The 15,165-nt window shown below is 50.4% G+C and overlaps 1 protein-coding gene across 1 annotated transcript in view; it reads left to right on the top strand.

Annotated features, from left to right (window-relative positions):
• The window catches only part of TfIIA-L (transcription factor IIA L), a 68,668-nt gene that overhangs the window by 52,298 nt on the left and 1,205 nt on the right, over positions 1-15,165 (top strand). The window lies entirely within an intron of this gene.

The raw sequence follows: 15,165 nt of genomic DNA, 5'->3' as shown, positions 1-15,165 counted from the left end.
CACAAGCGCTCTCCTGCTCGCCAGCGATCTCCTGCTCGTCGACGATCTCCTGCTCGCCAAGACTCTCCTGCTCGCCGACGCTCACCTGCTCGTCGGCTCTCTCCTGAGGTTCGCCCCCCTCGCCAGCGCTCTCCTGCTCGTCAGCTCTCTTCCGAGCGTCAGCGCTCATTTGAGGACCATCGCCCTGCGGTCTCTGACCACCCTTTAGTTCCTGCTGAACTCCCTGCTCACCATCGTGTGTCAGAAACACATGTTCGCCAACGCGCCAGCGATCTTCCCGTTCCTGCTCGTGAACCTATCCTCTCACAGGACACGCGTCGACCTTCTGCTCGCCAGCGATCACCAGCTCGCCAGCGATCACCAGCTCGCCAGCGATCACCAGCTCGCCAGCGATCACCAGTTCGCCAGCGATCACCTTCACATGCTGCCCGCCATCGCACGAACCTGCATGATCGCCTGCTTACGCATGCTGCTCCTCATCGCAATACCCTGAACGATCGCCCTCCTGCGGATGCTGATCACCATCGCACAACCCTGCACGATCGCCCGCTTACGCATGCTGCTCGCCATCGCACAACCCTGCACGATCGCCCGCTTTCGCATGCTGCTCCTCATCGCAATACCCTGAACGATCGCCCTCCTGCGGATGCTGATCACCATCGCACCCTTTCACGCGATCATTCACCTGCGCATGCTGCTCGCCATCGCACAACCCTGCACGATCGCCCGCTTACGCATACTGCTCCTCATCGCACAACCCTGAACGATCGCCTTCCTGCGGATGCTGATCACCATCGCACCCTTTCACGCGATCATTCACCGGCGCATGCTGCTCGCCATCGCACAACCCTGAACGATCGCCCGCTTACGCATGCTGCTCCTCATCGCGCAACCCTGAACGACCGCCCTCTTGCGCGCAATCATTCACCTTCACATGCTGCTCGCCATCGCTTACCATCACGTGATCATTATCGCCAGCGATCTTCTTCACCTACGCGGCAGCACGATCCCTCGCCGTCGCGCCATCGCTTGCGTTCGTCGCCTCGGACACGTGTTCATTTACCTGCCCACCCTCACGCCCACTCGCCTGCGCGCCCGCGCGATCGCTCGCCTGCGCGCCCGCGCGATCGCTCGCCTGCGCGCCCGCGCGACCGCTCGCCTGTGCGCCCGCGCGATCACTCGCGCAACCATTCGCCTTTGCGCGACCGTTCACCCTCGCGCGACCATAGTTCGCGGCGAATTCCAAAGCCGGTGGTAGCAGCAGGGACGCGTGCTCCTAGACGGCACTCGGGATCACCTCCATCCAAGCACAGGTTGGTATTGCAGGACGAGGACAGGTCATTACAGCATTCTTCCCCACCTTCTTTTCAGGCAGGTAGGCTACCGTCGTGTCCACTCCAAAGGATCGCCCGATCCCTTTCACCTTAGCGAGGATTTCGGACTCTGTGTCCTTTGAGCAGCAGACTTGGTTTGGTCCGCTGGCACGGGCGTTAGTGAGGGTTATGAAACCAGCACTCGCCGGCCAGGGTACCAAACCAGCGGCTGTCTCTCCTACGCTGAAGAGAAAGAGAGGAGTGGACTTCGTGGTGACTTCCCCCAGGGCGAAGTTGGTTCCCAAGAGGTCGGTCTCGAGGGTCCCCTCTCCTGCACGAGTACTCTCTCCTTCTCCAGTGGACGAGGCCTTTCCGTCCTCAGGTGAGTCCAGTGGACCGGTAGTCTTCCCCCCGGCACCAGGGGGGGAGACTTCGCTTCAGGCAGGAGAATTGTCTCGTGAGGAAGGGGCCCCTCGAACCTCGTTGTTGGGATCCTGTATCCCTCCTAGGAGGGAGCCCAAGGATTCCAAGACCATCCCTAAATCCTCTGCAAGGATTCGACAGGAACCCATGACTACCCAGGGGAATGTCCACGTATCACCCCAGGAAGAGATTCCTGGGGCAGGAGACTTAGCTGCCAGCCCACAGGGAGGAGAACAGCAAGAGTCCGAACATGCCTTCTGGCAGGTCCTAAGCCTGATAAGGCAACTTAACAGTCTTACGGATCCAGTCATCCCCCCCCGTGAAGGCAAAGACACAATTCTGGATGAAGTGTTCGACGTTCGGAAGGCCCCTAAGACCAGTGCAGCTCTGCCCTGGTCTCGGGGGCTGAAGAGTGCCAGAGCTAGGGCCAATGCTCAGCTCGCACTTCTTGCCTCCTCCAGTCGTTCCACTGCCGGGAACAAACTCATCCCTCCTCCTCGCCTTCAGCAGAGGAGGTATTTCGAGATCCTGGGTGAGCACAACCTCGCTCTTCCGCTCCATCACTCTGTGGAGGAGCTGGCGAAGGGAGTTCCCTTGGAGAAACTCTCTGCCCGGCAGGTGTCGTTCTCGGCGGCAGAGATCCTTAACCACGAGAAGGTCGCTAAGTGTGCCATGCAGGCCACTTCGTGGCTGGACTTCTGGTTAGGATCTCTGGGCATCCTATTGCGATCTGAGGACTTGTCCAAGGAGACCAATAGGAAGGCCCTAGAGACCTTCTTGCTCTCGGGCACCCGCTCCATCGAGTTCTTGGCGCACCAGGTTACCACCCTGTGGGCCAACTCGGTGTTGAAGCGTCGCGATGCTGTGTCCGAGAGATTCCATCCGAAGGTCCCCGCCGTAGATGTGTGTAGGCTCCGACATGCCTCCCTCCTGGGGGAGAGCCTGTTTGAGCCTCAAGACTTGGAGCGAACAGCTGAGAGGTGGAGGAAATCCAGCACGGACTCCCTCCTCCACAGGGCCCTTACAACTCGGCCCTATAAGCCTCCAGCCCCGCCACAACAGCAGCAACAGCCTCGTAAGGCTCCAAAACAGGCACCGGCAGCTAAGAAAGTGGTGTCTAAGCCCCAGCCCTTTCCAGCCAAGGTCAAGAGGGGTGGTAAGTCCTCCAGGGGAGGCAAGACTTCTAGGGGTGGCGGCCGCGGCCGCAAGCCCTAGGGGTGGCAGTCCCCCTGCGTGTCCACCTGTGGGGGGATGCCTTCAGCGTTGCGTCCGCAGGTGGCAACATCTCGGGGCCGATGCTTGGACGATCTCGGTGATCGGCCAAGGTTATCGCGTCCCGTTCACGTCATCTCAACCTCCCCTGACAGCGAATCCAGTGTCGTTGAGCTCCTATGCCATGGGATCGGCAAAGGGGCTGGCCCTTCAGGCCGAAGTCAAGACCATGTTCGAGAAGGGTGCTCTCCAGGAGGTCGTGGACGGCTCTCCAGGCTTCTTCAGTCGACTCTTTCTTGTAAAGAAGGCTACTGGAGACTGGAGACCCGTCATCGATCTCTCGGCTCTGAACAGGTTTGTCAAACAAACCCGGTTCAGCATGGAGACAGCAGACACAGTCAGACTTGCGGTGAGACCACAAGACTTCATGTGTACACTGGATCTAAAGGATGCGTACTTCCAGATCCCAATCCATCCGTCTTCCAGGAAGTACCCGAGATTCTGCCTAGACAACAAGATCTACCAGTTCAAGGTGCTGTGTTTCGGTCTCTCCACAGCTCCTCAGGTGTTCACCAGAGTGTTCACCCTGATTTCGACTTGGGCGCACAGGAACGGCATTCGTCTCCTTCGTTACCTAGACGATTGGCTGATCCTAGCAGACTCGGAGTCGACCCTTCTTCGACACCGAGACAGGCTTCTAGATCTTTGCCAGGATCTGGGGATCGTGGTAAACCTCGAGAAGTCCTCTCTGCAGCCGTCCCAGCGACTGGTTTATCTAGGCATGCTAATAGACACCAATCTCCACAAAGCCTTTCCATCAGACGACCGGATAGCAAGGCTGAGGAGGGTGGCGGAACCTTTCCTCAGGCGAAAAGAACTCCCCGCCCAATCGTGGTTGCGTCTCTTGGGCCACCTATCCTCCCTGGCCCGTCTGGTTCCAAACAGCCGCCTCAGGATGAGATCCCTTCAATGGCGGCTCAAGTCCCGGTGGAATCAAGGATCCGATTCCCCGGACACTCTGATCCCAATGGGGTCTCTGGAACAGACGGACTTGCGGTGGTGGCTGGCCGACGAGAACCTGCGAAAGGGAGTGAGTCTTCTCGTCCTTCCCCCGGAATTGACTCTGTTTTCGGACGCGTCAAAAGAAGGGTGGGGGGCGCACGTTCTGAACCAGAGGGCCTCAGGCCTTTGGTCAGAATCAGAAAAGTGCCTACACATCAACCTGCTAGAATTGAAGGCCGTCTTTCTGGCCCTTCAACAGTTCCAACGGTTCCTGGCGGGTCACTCCGTGGTGGTGATGAGCGACAACACCACGGTAGTGGCTTATATCAACAAGCAGGGAGGCACTTTTTCGCAACAGCTATCCCATCTTGCAGTAGAGACTCTGAGGTGGACCGAAACCCACTCGATAACACTATCAGCTCGCTTCATTCCTGGCAAGAGGAATGTGCTCGCCGACAGTCTGAGCAGGGCTTCGCAGATAGTGAGTACCGAGTGGTCTTTGGATCCTCAGATAGCCAACAAAGTCCTGACTTTGTGGGGTTCCCCGACGGTGGACTTGTTCGCGACAGCCTTGAACTTCAAGCTGCCCCTGTACTGCTCACCAGTCCCGGACCCCAAGGCACTCTGGCAAGATGCTTTCCAGCAACGGTGGGACAACATCGACGTGTACGCCTTCCCACCATTCTGTCTGATGAGAAGGGTGCTCAACAGGACCAGACTATCGGTCAACTGTTCCATGACTCTAGTAGCTCCGCTATGGCATCACGCGGAATGGTTTCCGGACCTTCTGCAACTCCTGACGGAACTCCCAAGGGAGCTTCCTCCACGACACGAGCTTCTCAGACAACCCCACTCCGGTGTCCCTCACAGGGCCGTAGCCTCGCTTCGGCTTCACGCCTGGAGACTATCCAGCGTCTCCTCGCGGAGAGAGGCTTTTCGCAACAGGTTGCGGAGAGAATGTCTCGGCACCTGCGAAGGTCCTCTGAGGGAGTCTACCAAGCGAAGTGGAGAGTCTTTTGTGGTTGGTGTCGTGGAAGGGGTATCTCTCCACTCGATGCCACTATTCCAGCAATAGCGGACTTCCTTGTGTATCTGCGAGAAGAAATGCGCCTTTCTGTCTCGGCAGTGAAAGGCTATCGCTCAGCCTTAAGCTTGGCCTTCAGATTGAAGGGCGTGGATATTTCTTCATCGCTAGAACTCTCTTTACTCATACGTAGCTATGAGCTTACCTGCCCCCAGTCGGAAGTGAGACCCCCTCCTTGGAACGTGGTTCGAGTTCTCAGGTCTCTCAAGAGACCTCCCTTCGAGCCATTACGCCAGGCCTCCGATCGCCACCTGTCTTGGAAGACGGCTTTCCTACTCGCCTTGGCCTCGGCCAAGCGAGTTAGTGAACTTCATGGTCTCTCGTACGACATCGCCCATTCAAGGGGATGGGGGGAGGTAACGTTCAGGTTCGTCCCTGAGTTTGTGGCCAAGACTCAGAATCCTGGAGTGCCGGATCCTCGGTTCGACTCTTTCAGGATCGCGAGTCTCCGTTCTGTAACAAACGACCCAGACCAGCTGCTACTATGCCCAGTGAGGTGTCCGAGGTACTACTTGAAGAGAACGGCTGCAGTCCGTCCTCATGTGCGAGCTTTGTTTGTGAGCACAGGCAGGACAAAGAGGAGGGTCACAAGGAACACCATCTCTGCTTGGATTCGAAGGGTTATCCACCATGCCCTGAATCCTGACCCTCCTCCGTCACGTCGCCCTCGGGCCCACGATGTCAGGGGTATTGCTACATCCCTGGCCTTCAAGAGAAACTTCTCTGTGACGCAGGTACTTCAAGCGGGGGTCTGGAAGCGTCAAACGACCTTCACAGCCCACTACCTGCAAGACGTGACCCACAGGAGCCTCGATACGTTCTCTATCGGCCCTGTGGTGGCTGCACAACAGCTGGTCTAACCTCAGGCTCCTTTTTGGACAAGTAGCAGTAGGTTGAGGGCGTTGTTACCCGGTCTTAGTCTGTGTGAATGAAAGAGTATGTCTGACCCTTACTTCTTTCTTCATTCTCCCCTCTCTTGGGGAAGCAGCATCCTGGTCCTCGCATAGCTGACCTCGACCTCTGCAGGTAACCCATGCTTCTTTGTGCTCCTAGTATTAAGCTTAATACTGTTGCGTCTCCCATACCCTGACGAGGTGGTATGGGGAACGTCCTATCCTAGAATTCCTATCTGAAGGTCTCAAGGTCAACTTCATAGGACGAGTCACACTCTCCTCCTCACACTACTTATGTAGGCCACTCGTTCCTAGCGATGCTAGGAACCTGTGAGGTACAGGGGCTCCCTCTCTCTAGTGCTGCTCACTAAGGGATCGAGCCCCCGGGCAAGCCGAAGTCAGTAAGGCTGGGGACTTTCCACCCTTCCTAAGGGGTAAGTCACCCTTTGTAAATAGCGTGGTTTGTATTTCGGTTACGGAACAAATGACAAATTCGAAGATAATTTGTATTTTTCCTAACCATACAAACCTTAGCTATTTACACATATGTGCCCGCCATCCCTGACCCCCAAGTCAAGTCCTACCTCTAAGTGAAGTGAAGCAAGTCACCGGTGTGTGGAGGGGGGAGGGGTAGCAAGCTACCCTTCCCCACCCCCCGCTAACTAACGCGGGGGTAATTAACCCTCGTTAAAAACTATTGGCTCGTCATTTCAGCTGCGCTAAAAGTAAACCCTTTGTAAATAGCTAAGGTTTGTATGGTTAGGAAAAATACAAATTATCTTCGAATTTGTCATTTTGGGACCAGAAACCCAATGATCTATATGCCATCACCTCAATCATTAGCTTTTCACTTATCAGTGGAACCTGTGTATCTAAAACCTTGAATTTATGTGGGTTGTGTGGCTGCCTTTTGAAGTTCACAATATGTAGAGATAAGGAAGGCGGTTGTCTCCATGAAGTGAAGCTTATAACCAATGTGAACCTGTGAATTACCAGTGAAGACAAGTTCCCACAGCAGGAAGATAAGACTGTTAGCAGAGGACTACTACTTAATATTATTCTCTAAGAAATAAAGACTACTCTGTTGAATATACCTACCCCTTTCAAAAGGGTGACCACTGTCTTCTAGAATAAGTGTAGCGATGTTAAAGTTAACAATGACTGGCATTTAGATGGGATGAAGCAGAAGCAAAACTAGAAAGTATGGCAAGCAGCTTGCAAGTGTAGTTTCCATAGCTTTTCATGGTTACTCCTGTTGCATTTGCAACTAACTGAACCATAATTGCTAAATGAACACCAAAATCAGATGGCCTGGTGTTAGTGCCATCAATACACCTCACGCGGTGCAGTGTAGGCATTACTTAGGGATTTTTGCAAGGTTCCTTCAGCCCCTAGCTACACTTGATTCGTAGACTTCTACTCTACCTCTTTTCCAACTTCCTTTCTTCCATCTTCTTGCTGCCCAACCTGTTTCTAACTAAAGAAAATTGACAGTAACCCTTGAAGGGCAAAAAGGTACTTTACTAATGTAAATAAATTATGAAAATCATATGGTAAATAAAAAAATTTACATAATAGCTGAAAAGCACGAAGTTGATGCATGTGGAATTTTGTTGCACTGATTATGACAGCATATGATTTATGAGACTTGTAAACAAATTGAGATGAATAGAATTGTAGAACTTGTTATATAAACAAGTTCCCTTTTAGAGCTTAATAAATTTTCTGTATACTGTATAGAAACACTTTGGTATTCGACCATAATTCACTCTAAAAACATGGTTGAATACAGATTCGTTTCAATACTGAATTATTATTTCCCATTACAAAAAATGTAGAAGTGAATAATGCATACCAAGTCCCAGTTGGTTTTATATTAGCATGGCATATAAATAAGTTAGGCAATTCTGTAGTTTTTTCACAAAAAGTAAATACAACAACAGACAGTACTTCAAAAAAAATGAAAACATTAGAAGTAATTCTAACATAAAAAAACTTAGATCTTTTTAAATGTGATATGACAGCGTAAGTTTTACCCACCACTACTGGAAAAGTGTAGCAGTGACATCTAATCATTGTTGTACTTCAGGTCCTCTGATTGCAGTAGGGTGCTTCATGGCACGGAAACTGTAAAACCCTTAAGCTTCCTTTTCTATACTATGCTGTTAAATTGATTATGATTGCTGTTTTAAAGGAAGTATGGAGGTATATGTGTGTAGGAGGTTACATTTATGACATAAGTTTGTAGCTAACGGTCTTGTGCACTATTGGTCGAATTATCTCTAGCACTAGGTCACATTTCCTGAATAAGGTTCTATGATCAAACTGTAAAGTGATCCTGCACTCGCAATCAGTGATGTCTTAAACAGCAAGAGTTCATATTTGAGCTATTTGTCTGGTGAAATCCTTTTGGCACATATACAGGCTAAAAGAATAGTTATTGTATTGCATACTTACTTGGGTTAACTCGACTCGCCTCCATTTAAGTTTGGGATTCAGCTATGTAACTTTTTGGTAAGAATGTAAAGAAATGATATTTGGCCACAAAAAACGAATTACACAATGGTCACGTAGTTCTAACCCCCCCCCCCCATGACATTGAGAAAGATAGTAGGCTACATATGGCCTACCCTGTTTACCTATGTGGATGATTATGCTTGGGGCTGCAGTCTTGTTTAGGGATTTTTCTTATTTTCATTTTCACTTGCCAACTCCAAACCTCAGTTGTTATAAAGACTGTATAGCTATGTAATTACTATGCAAGTATCAAAATTATATTTTGATTTGAAAATATCGTACGCAGCATTAAGTATTACAAAAGATTTTAGAAAAATTATATTTTTCAATATTTAACTTAGCCGGTGATTATATAGCTGCAACTCTGTTGCTCGACAGACAACTCTACGGTAAAAACTCGCCAGCGATCGCTACACAGGTTGCGGGTGTGCCCAACAGCGCCATCTGTCGACCAGATACCCAGTTCTCAATGTAAACAAAGACTCAATTTTCTCTCTGTCGAGGTGTCGACAAGACGTACTTTACTCGCTGTTGCTAAACTGGAGTTTTTCACATCTAATTGGTGAAGTACTTTATTCTAGTTTTGAGCTTTCGCTGTGCAGGGTTTCTCTTCACACAAATCCTTGAACTCTTTTTGATAACGGATTCTTTGTTGATGACTTTTTGATAGTTTTTTGGAATTTCCCTTGACCAATTCAAAATGGCTGACCCTTCACAAGTCCCCAAATTTAGGAAGTGCAATGCTAGGGACTGTTCAAGGCGTCTTCCGAAGGCTTCTATCGACCCTCACACTGTTTGTTCCAATTGTCGGGATAAAACCTGTCAATTGGAAGATCGGTGTGAGGAGTGCATTGGCCTTTCGGAATTCGATTTTATCGAATTTCAAAAGTATACACGTAGGCTAGAGAGAGATAGAGTTAGGAGAAGTTCTTCTCGTTCTATTGATATATCCTCTCCTCATGCCCCACAACCTATTCCTTCCCCTGTAGTGGTTGCTCCTAACCCCCCTCCTGGCACTCAGGAACCATCGATGGCTGATATGATGCGTGCCATCCAGGCTCTGGGTGAGAGAGTTGAGTCCCTTGCTAGTGACCGTAATCAGCTCATGGCGGATGTGAAGGAGCTTAAGTGCAAAAGTGCAGTGGGAAGTGCTAAAGTGCCGAGTGATAGTGTTGTGGATAGTGTTGCGCTTGAGGGTTCGTCTGTTCGTGCCTGTCGTCCTCCTAGTCCGGGACCTCTTGCAAGCTCCCAAGTCCAGGGGAGAAGCAATGTCGTACGACACATGGGTTCGAAAGGCTTTACTGTAATCAGCGAACAGACGTTCCCTCCGTGGTATCGGGCGTATCTACCCAAGATCGCTCCTACCTAACTAAGACGAGAGAGCCCATTTATACCTCGTCTTCTGAAGGTGTTTCTCGCAAGAAACCTTGGACCAAGGCCTCGCGACCGTTAAAACGCAAATCGGTCCCTTCAGCACAAGTCCAACGGCCCGGTTGTAGCCACTGGGTCAGTTCGGACTCGTTGCCGTCATCCGATGACTGCTCACCGCCTAAGAGAGGCAAAGCGGTACCGCTTCAGACAGTAACACCGTCTGTCGCCGCACCTGCTCCCGTAGACCCTAAGTGGTCTCTACTGCAAGACATGCAGTCTAAACTGACGTCTCTAATGCAGGACTTTCGTGCGGAGAAGGTTGCTGCCGCACCAGCTAGTGCAGTACCTAGCCTACAACCTTCCACACGATCGGTTGTGCGTCCTGTGGACGCTGAGGTAACCTTCTCACGCACACCAGTTGAGAGAGTTCCTCCACCCATGCGTTCCAGTGTGATCTACCAGCCGCATGTTGACGTTAAGCGACGCACGGAGGTTGCCGTTGACGTTCTGGAGGTTCAACAACCGTCAGAGTTGCTTTGTTTTGACGCGGTGCGTCAACCTCCGCAACCCAGTGTGGTTTCCACTGCGCACCCACATCAGTCCAGACAGTCTGGAGTAGACGCTGTGCGTCCCCGCGCTGCCATGGTTGTTGCCAGCTCACAGACTGGGCAGCAGTTCCATGACGTTGCGTCCGGCTCAGTCACGCATGCACCAGTGCGACCGGACTCAGCGAACCAGCCGTTACCCACTCCGTTGCTGTTTCCTCATCAGTTGTCGGATGAGGAACTTTCTGATGATGATGTTGCTGCACACATAGATGAACCACAATCAGATTTGGACGAGTCTGAGTCTACTCAACCCTCTTTGGACTTTAGAAAAGTTTTGGCCATTTTCAAAGAGCTGTTTCCGGACCAGTTTGTTTCTGTGGCTCCTTGTTCTCCGCCGTCAGAGTTTGTGTTAGGCATGCCGTCTACCACTCCTGCCTTTACTAGACTCGTCCTCGCACGCTCGTCCCAGAGAGCTTTGCGGGTGATAGGAGAATGGTTGCAGTCCAAGAAGAGTTTAGGGAAGACAGCCTTTGCGTTTCCCCCTGCTAGACTCTCTTCTAGATCGAGCGTCTGGTATGCCACGGGAGAAGTTCTCGGCTTGGGAGTTCCTGCCTCTGCCCAGGGCAACTTCTCAAGTCTTGTAGACTCTCCCCGCCGCCTTGCCATGAGACGCTCAAAGATATGTTGGTCATCTTCGGACCTGGACCACCTTTTGAAAGGTATTTTTAGGGCCTTCGAAGTTTTTAACTTCTTAGACTGGTGTCTAGGAGCCCTAAGCAGAAAGATCTCTCCGACAGAGAAAGAGACTTCCTTGCTCATTATGTCCTGCATGGACAGGGCCGTACGTGATGGGTCTAATGAGCTTGCTGCATCATTTGTGTCCGGAGTCCTTAAAAAGCGAGAAAACCTCTGCTCATTCCTTTCAGCTGGAGTTACACCGTGCCAGAGATCTGAGCTTCTCTTTGCTCCTCTTTCCAAGTGCCTTTTTCCAGAAGCCCTGATTAAGGAAATAGCCGCTTCATTGGTGCAGAAGGACACTCACGATCTTGTTGCGTCCTCCGCTCGCAAAGCTCCCCCTTTGCCTACCTTGTCAGCTAGACCAAGGATGGACACTCCAGCGTCCCGTTTTATTCCGCCCTTTCGTGGCAGAGCCTCCAGCAGAGGAGGTGCTCGTGCCGAAGGGAAACGAGGAAAGAAGAAAGGATTCAAGTCCTATAAGGGCAGAGTCTGACTGCCCGCATCTTCAGACAGCAGTGGGAGCCAGACTCAAGAACTTCTGGCAGACCTGGGAGAAGAGAGGCGCAGATGCACAATCTGTGAAGTTGCTCAGAGAGGGGTACAAGATCCCTTTTGTACGGAAACCCCCTCTAGCAACGTCTCCCATCGATCTCTCTCCCAGGTACAGAGAGGACGACAAGAGACGAGCCTTGAAACGGGAAGTGTCTCTTTTACTAGAGAAGGGAGCGGTGGTCAAAGTCTCGGACCTTCAATCTCCGGGATTCTACAACCGCCTCTTCTTGGTGTCAAAGAAGACAGGAGGGTGGAGGCCGGTGCTAGACGTCAGTGCTCTGAATGTCTTTGTCACAAAGCAGACGTTCTCCATGGAGACCACAAAGTCAGTCTTAGCAGCGGTCAGAAGGGAAGACTGGATGGTCTCTTTAGACCTAAGGGACGCCTACTTCCACGTCCCCATCCACCCGGACTCCCAACCTTTTCTGAGATTCGTTTTCGAAAAGGTTGTCTACCAGTTTCAAGCCCTGTGCTTTGGCCTAAGCACAGCTCCTCTTGTGTTTACGAGGCTGATGAGGAATGTAGCCAAATTCCTTCATTTATCGGACATCCGAGCCTCCCTCTATTTGGACGACTGGCTTCTCAGGGCCTCTTCCAGTCGTCGCTGTCTGAAGGATCTAAAGTGGACTCTAGATCTGACCAAGGAATTGGGTCTCCTTGTCAATATGGAAAAGTCACAACTGGTCCCATCCCAAACTATTGTGTATTTAGGGATGGAGATTCACAGTCTAGCTTTTCGGGCTTTTCCGTCGGCCCCCAGAATAAGCCAAGCCCAGTTTTGCATCCAGAACATGCTGAAGAAGGAACAATGCTCAGTCAGGAAGTGGATGAGTCTGGTAGGGACGCTATCATCCCTGGAACAATTTGTGTCATTAGGAAGACTACACCTCCGTCCTCTTCAATACCATCTAGCTTTTCACTGGAAAAAGGACAAGACGCTAGAAGCGGTCTCGATCCCCATTTCCGAAAAGATGAAGTCTTGCCTGACTTGGTGGAAGGACAGTATCAACCTAAGAGAGGGTCTTCCCCTGGCTGTTCAGACTCCCAACCACGTTCTCTTCTCGGACGCATCGGACGTAGGCTGGGGCGCGACATTAGACGGTCGGGAATGTTCAGGACTGTGGAACTCGAGTCAAATGATCATGCATATCAACTGCAAGGAGCTGCTGGCAGTACATCTGGCCTTGAAAAGCTTCAGGTCTCTCCTTCGAGGCAAAGTGGTGGAAGTGAACTCGGACAACACCACTGCCTTGGCGTACATCTCCAAGCAAGGAGGGACCCACTCACTGACGTTGTACGAGATCGCAAGGGACCTGCTCATCTGGTCAAAAGGTCAAAACATATCACTAGTAACGAGGTTCATCCAAGGCAACTTGAATGTCATGGCAGATTGTCTCAGTCGGAAAGGGCAAGTAATTCCAACGGAATGGACTCTCCACAAGGATGTATGCAAGAGACTTTGGGCCACTTGGGGCCAACCAACCATAGATCTCTTCGCAACCTCGATGACCAAGAGGCTCCCAATATATTGCTCACCAGTCCCGGACCCAGCAGCAATACATATAGATGCCTTTCTCCTAGATTGGTCGCATCTAGATCTATACGCATTCCCACCGTTCAAGATTGTCAACAAGGTACTACAGAAGTTCGCCTCTCACGAAGGGACAAGGTTGACGCTAGTTGCTCCCCTCTGGCCCGCGAGAGAATGGTTCACCGAGGTACTTCGATGGCTAGTAGACGTTCCCAGAAGTCTTCCTCTAAGGGTGGACCTTCTACGTCAGCCACACGTCAAGAAGGTACACCAAAGCCTCCACGCTCTTCGTCTGACTGCCTTCAGACTATCGAAAGACTCTCGAGAGCTAGAGGCTTTTCGAAGGAGGCAGCCAGTGCGATTGCTAGAGCAAGGAGAACATCCACCCTTAGAGTCTACCAATCGAAGTGGGAAGTCTTCCGAAACTGGTGCAAGTCAGTATCTGTATCCTCGACCAGTACCTCTGTAGCTCAAATAGCTAACTTTCTCTTATACCTGAGAAAAGGACGATCCCTTTCAGCTCCCACTATCAAGGGCTACAGAAGCATGTTGGCATCGGTCTTCCGGCATAGAGGCTTAGATCTTTCCAACAATAAAGATCTTCAGGACCTCCTTAAGTCTTTTGAGACCACGAAGGAGCGTCGTTTGGTTACACCTGGTTGGAATTTAGACATGGTACTAAGATTCCTCATGTCAGACAGGTTTGAGCCGCTACAATCTGCCTCCCTGAAAGATCTCACTTTAAAGACACTTTTCCTGGTATGCTTAGCCACAGCTAAAAGAGTCAGTGAGATTCATGCCTTCAGCAAGAACATCGGATTTTCGTCAGAAAAAGCTACATGTTCGCTACAACTTGGTTTTCTAGCCAAAAATGAGCTGCCTTCTCGACCTTGGCCGAAATCGTTCGATATTCCCAGCTTATCGAATATGGTAGGCAATGAACTAGAAAGAGTCTTATGCCCTGTGAGAGCTCTTAAGTTCTATTTAAAGCGAACTAAACCTTTACGAGGCCAATCTGAAGCTTTATGGTGTTCAGTTAAGAAACCATCTTTGCCTATGTCAAAGAATGCTTTATCCTACTTTATCAGATTGTTAATACGAGAAGCTCATTCACATCTGAGTGAGGAAGACCAAGCATTGCTTAAGGTGAGGACACACGAAGTTAGAGCTGTCGCAACTTCCGTGGCCTTTAAGCAAAATAGATCTCTGCGAAGTATAATGGACGCAACCTATTGGAGAAGCAAGTCAGTGTTTGCGTCTTTTTATCTAAAGGATGTCCAGTCTCTTTACGAGGACTGCTACACACTGGGACCATTCGTAGCAGCGAGTGCAGTAGTGGGTGAGGGCTCAACCACTACAATTCCCTAATTCCATACCCTTTTAATCTTTCTCTTGAAATGTTTTTATTGTTGTTTTTTGGGTTGTCCGGAAGGCTAAGAAGCCTTTCGCATCCTGGTTGATTTGGCGGGTGGTCAAAGTCATTTCTTGAGAGCGCCTAGATTAGGTGTTTGATGAGGTCCTGTTGTATGGGTTGCAACCCTTGATACTTCAGATCCTAGGGGTCGATCAGCATCCTAAGAGGATCGCGAGGCTCCGTAAGGAAGACGTACTTAAAAGGCAGAGTAATTGTTCAAGTCGACTTCCTTACCAGGTACCTATTTATTTTGTTTTTGTTATTTTGATAACTTCTAAAATGAAATAAAAACTCTTAGCTCATAAGATGTAAACATATTTAACTGGTCTCTACCCACCACCCTGGGTGTGAATCAGCTATATATTCACCGGCTAAGTTAAATATTTAAAAATGATATTTTAATTATAAAATAAATTTTTGAATATACTTACCCGGTGAATATATAAATTAAACGACCCTCCCTTCCTCCCCAATAGAGACGCTGTGGGACGAGGAGAAAATTGAGTCTTTGTTTACATTGAGAACTGGGTATCTGGTCGACAGATGGCGCTGTTGGGCACACCCGCA

This window comes from Palaemon carinicauda, chromosome 27 (genome assembly GCF_036898095.1).
Source record: "Palaemon carinicauda isolate YSFRI2023 chromosome 27, ASM3689809v2, whole genome shotgun sequence".
NCBI classification, from domain to species: domain Eukaryota; kingdom Metazoa; phylum Arthropoda; class Malacostraca; order Decapoda; family Palaemonidae; genus Palaemon; species Palaemon carinicauda.
Note: the sequence above shows the minus strand (reverse complement) of the source record. Positions and strands in the feature narration are given on the sequence as shown.